Here is a 5,397-nt window from a genome sequence, read left to right as displayed (position 1 = left end):
TAAACAAAGGGCAAATAGCCAAAACTTATCAAAATGTCGCACTCCTATTATTTTGTAGACCACTGTACATATGTACATAGCAGCCTGATATATTACAAAGTTCATGTTTTCGTTATAGATAGTGTACATTCATATGCGTTTTTATTTTTAAATCAAAATCTATGCAAATTGCATCTGCAACTGCCTCGGATTCGCTTTCCACTAGTTAAATTGCCTGTATTGTGGAGGCTCTTGATTATTGCATTATGATAAAGTATTCTTTTAAAGCTTAATTTGATTGTCATACTAAAAATAGCCAGTTTAAAGCAGTTGAATAACAAATTCATGTGCATAAATGTGTTGTTATTAATAAATCTACATACACACATGCATACATATGGACATTAGGGCGGGTAAATTTGTATGGGGGATTTTTTCGACTATAGGCGTATAGCATAGGAGGATACTACGTGTAATTCTAAGCAAACTTGCCGAATAAACCATGGATCTAAAATCAGTTTGGAGATCGCCAAATTGCGAAAGTAGGTTTCTTTTACTTAGCAATTGGCTGTAGTGTCGTAAAGAAGTGTTTAAATTTTTTGCACAAAAATAAAAAGATTGAGGAAATACCTTTCCATTGATAACTCATAAGTTTAAATTGGAATATCTTTGGCCCAGTTACTTATTCAAGTTTTTCTTAACCCAATCTTTGAAAACTGTTAAAAATAGCATAGAAAATCTCATTGTTACGATTCCGTTGAAAAGATTTTTAAATAGTTTTATGCCGATTTTTTGAGCTTAAACTGTTTTGTCATCTTGCGGGAATTTTTTCAAAAAGTTGTTTAACCCTAGAATGGTAAACATATTTTTTAGCCCTTTAATGGTAAACATCGCCTATGAGACTATGTACCTTTATAAACAACGAACATTTGACCTTTATAAAAAAAAACGTATACTACGTATGCACTATATCTTGTAACAAAAATTAATAAAAAAATTTAATTTTTTTTTGTATCTGAAATTCGTTACAGCCATATTAGTCGATCACATTTTTTAATGGGTGGTATACAGAGACCGTTTGAAAAAAAATATATCCGTTTGAGATATTTTTGTAAAATTATTTTAGCTTATAGACTTTAGATCAAATTAACATATTAAAAAAGAATATCATGCCTATGGCTTAGAAACAATTTTGTTATTAAAAAGTTTCCTACACAAAAAAAAAACCTTTATTGGTAAACATCGCTTCATATGAATATTTCGGCTGAACAAAACACGTACTTACTGCACAAAATTTTATATAACACTTAACTGACTGGCACGAACCTACTCTTTGATTTGACAGACCGATCTGGAAATATCGCAAAAACAAAAAATTGTTGCGCCTCACAGGCTACGTTTACCATTTTAGGGTTAATAAACAATTTTTATGCATAAAAAACTCAATTTTTGGAGTTATTTTCAAATCGGTTCAGCTCACGTAAATCTTGATATTTTTCCAAAATATTTTGGTGGACGTCTCCAAATATAATAAATTTTGTAATTCCGGCGGAAAAACCGCAACTTTTTTTTCGTGATGCAGTGTACTGTACATACCTACTTACATGCGTACGCATGTAGTTTGTGTTGAATTTTAGTTGTATGAAAAAAAATGTTCAAGGATAAGTAAAATATATGTTATTTTAGCACGTAAGAAAATGTGAAAATTTTCACTGTTGCGCCCTCCGACGGATGGCTTAGAAAAAAGATAGAATTACACGTAGAACTCGCCGATGCTATACGTCTATGGTCGTAAAAAATTGACCCGCCCTAATGGAAATATGTAGGTGCATATGTACATATCAGACATCTGCAGCGGGTGCATGATTTTCGTGGTAGCTACAAACAAGTGTATTTGCATACAAATGTATGTAGGTACCCAGATATCCACTTGAATGTTAATTTAAGCGAAAAAAATGTGTGCACGAGTCTATGCGGCTAATTTAGTTTGAATGAAGATATAAATTGTTTAATGCCAAAAAAATGTTAAGAACATTTTGATTTTTAGGATCGTTTTATTTATTTGCAGTGTCTCATAATATTTTTATTTCTCATTTTCGATCAGGAAATGCCTTTACTTATAGCCTACGTTTTATCAGGAACGTAAAAAAATTTCGGGTAATCAAAATGATAAACTCAAAATCAATCGTTCTGATAAGGCATTTGAATTGAATGAATGTACATTTGTATACATATATCTATGACAAACATACAAAAAAGTATATACACATAAATTGTACCTGCCTCGATACAAGCCAATAAATCAATAAATTTTTCGTAAATCATTCCTAGTTCCCCTTGACTCAAAGGCCCATCGGTTTTACTGTTTCTTTTGCCTATATTATGCTCCTAAATTGGTATTTGTTGTCAATTGCTGGATTTTTTTTAACCCTGTATTTACTCATAAACAGTGTTGCCAGTTTAGTATTTTTGAAGCTAGATCTAGCTTTTTTCTTTGTCGTTTAGCTTCGAAATTTAGGATTCAGCTTCGTGGCTGTTTTCTAGCCTTCTCTTATTTTCAAACTAGCATTTTTTAAGGACAATCCTCCGCAGTATTTGTAGTAGCACTAAATTATTGTTCGGGCTAATTTTTTTTGACGAAATGGTAAGCGAATATCACCCGGCGACATCGCTCGGTCCGACGAAATTTACTCAGCGAACTCGTTCTGTTTATAGTTTAACAGTTTTTTCAGGGGCTCTCAAGTGTCCCTATAAAACCAGGAAAAGCATTATTTCTTAGAACTCCGCACCCCACGGGTAAGGTACTTAGTTAGTTGACGCTGCTATGCCGTAGCCATTCGGGGGTCCTTAGCTGCCGACCACTTTTCGCTGCTTTGTTGCAAAGCTTCCACGAGTGACTGAGACGTGAAACTCTCGCCAGATATGTTGCGAATCGTATTGTAATGTATAAAGATATTTGGTGGTACTCCGTCTTTAAGGACTATGGGTTTTCGGACCCTAAAAAAAGAGTCCCCTTTATTATTAAAACGGTTTTATTAAATAACTTTCATGAAATTCCATGATCTTAAATATTTTGGTTTTCGAGATATTTAACATTTTTGTTGCTCGGTGGTGCATTTGTACCACCTCTTTGTACATAAGAGTTAAAGAAATGTTAAAAAGGCTGGCCTCTTTTAGCCTTTTTTTGGCATTTTAGTCGATTATTCGGCCGATCTAGCCTTTTTTATTTTTGAAGTCCTGGCAACACTGCTCATAAACACAAATAATCCAATTCACTAAATATAATAAAGTTGTATTTGTAGACATATAATACATACAGTTGCGGTCAGAATTATAGCACCAAAATTCAGACTGGTGTTGCTTGCAACTTATGTTTTATAATAATTTTCATATAAATAAGTTTGATCTACATAAAACAGAAACAAAATACATGCATAAATAAAATTTTCAAAGCTTGCACAAAGATCACAACAATTAATCAAATGATTTATTGGTTGATTTTTTAGATTTGACCGCAGCTGCACATATGTACATATAACATTGGCAGCAAGTATGTACATACGTACGATATGTAGGTAAGTTCGTAAAAAATATGTCACTTTAGCATAACACATGAGTTCTGTTTGTCATAAGCAGTTAGTGTGTGTGTATGTATGTATGTATGAACCTAAACTTGGTTGATGTTATTTTGAAATACGTATTGGGTTTTTTTGGATCGCACCCATTAAATTATGATTCATCAAAAACAAAGTCATACAGAATTTGAGACACGGAGGCTCTTTAGATATAATTGCAGCTTTTTTACTTGAATTTTCAATGGGATATCTGTCAAAAAAGCTGCAACTAATTTACGAGTCGACTTTGTGTTTTTCTGTAATCACGGGCCAATAATTCGTTTTTTTTTGCCGGAAATATGTATGTACAGGAGCTTAAATAGCCTTTGATTAAACTTTATATATAAAACCAATAACAATTGGTTACGCGAATGTGATTAGTCGCAGCGTAGTACTTTTCACTATAATTATGTAGAGAATTTCTTCCCATCCAAAATATTATTTACGGACTAAATTTTTATCTCAAAGCAATTGTAATAATATCAGCCGTTTAATTTCACTTGTACTTGGTCTGTAAGAATTGTAAATTCATAAACAAAACGAAATATGTAAATAAATAAATAATGCGTTGAACGAAAAATAAACCATCTGCGATATTAACGGCGATGCGCTCAATGCCAATAGTGTTTAAGTAATTTAAAATTATTTGCTGTCAAATGAAGAGATAGGGCACTTCGTTATTTTAATCAGTATAATTTTTCTAGCAAGTCGGTATGTTTTCCAATTATTATTTCTACCTCAAGCGCCAGATTGACCGCTCTATAAGAGATTTAGACAAAAACCAGTTTACGTACATAAAAAAGAAAATACTTTAAAAAATTTATCTTTTATTAGATATGGCGAGCAACATAAGTATGTAAGAATTATTTTTCTTGTCCTTTTTTTAAGCCAAAATAACAAATTAAAGATACAGGTAGAAATTTGAGGTCAAAGATTTCAGAGGCTTCGTGACAGTTCGTAATATTTTCGGCACTTCGTGAAGATAGACACTTCGTGCTTTCTTCGAATTTTGTTTTTTAATCGATTGACATTTTCCATTTTTTCGGAATTTTTTTTTTTGTTCCAGACATTACGGGACTTTTGAGATCTTTTAGGTTCAAAAATTCCGAAACATTCCTAAAGATATGTGTTTTTTGAAAGCCTTAAAAATAAGTTTTTAAAATTTCCGATTATTTTCTGTAAAAATATCTGCGAAATTTTTCCCTAAGGCTATATACATACATACATAAATATGTATGTACCAGGGTTGTTGCTAATATTCGCATTCGCATTCGCAACCGCGGAGCTTCCGCATTAATTTTAACATTCGCATTCGCTTTCGCATTCGCAATAATCAATGCGGATCTCTTGCGAATGCGAATATCGAAGTTATTTAAAAGCTATTTCAGTCCACTTTCATATGATACCAAATTTGTTTAATTTGGANCCAAGTTTAACTCGTAAAAAAATAACTGTTACTTTCGGTCCCTGGATTATTGTGCAAGTGCACTGATAAAACGTATATCTGGCCTGTCACAGAAGAACGGATTAAAAATGAATTACAAAAACTAAAATCGAAAAACGCTGATGACGTTACAGGCTCCCCAAATTCAGAAAGAACCAAAAGAAAGAATGAAGAATTCTTTGGAGAACAGCGATGTTTAAACAACGATGCTAGATTGTGAAGATGAAAGTCAGGAGGATACATCCGACATTTGCAGTCTCAATGCAATTCTCAAAAGGGAATTATTGCAGCGCAATAAAAAACTTAACTTAAACTGAAAGTCTTCTCAACTGGTGCAGCGTCAATCGAAAAGAATTTACA

The 5,397-nt window shown here is 32.7% G+C and overlaps 1 long non-coding RNA gene across 1 annotated transcript; it reads right to left on the bottom strand.

Moving 5' to 3' along the window:
* Positions 1-417: 417 nt before the first annotated feature.
* Positions 418-1,698, bottom strand: LOC108381902 (uncharacterized). Its single transcript, XR_001849654.1, has 2 exons — positions 1,669-1,698; positions 418-529 (listed from the first exon to the last, which is right to left on the bottom strand). It is a non-coding gene; the product is annotated as an uncharacterized LOC108381902 (long non-coding RNA).
* Positions 1,699-5,397: the final 3,699 nt, after the last annotated feature.

Source organism: Rhagoletis zephyria, unplaced genomic scaffold (genome assembly GCF_001687245.7).
Source record: "Rhagoletis zephyria isolate East Lansing unplaced genomic scaffold, Rhagoletis_zephyria_1.1 Rzeph_scaffold_24266, whole genome shotgun sequence".
Taxonomy (NCBI): Eukaryota; Metazoa; Arthropoda; class Insecta; order Diptera; family Tephritidae; genus Rhagoletis; species Rhagoletis zephyria.
This window is presented reverse-complemented; position numbering and strand designations above follow the sequence as displayed.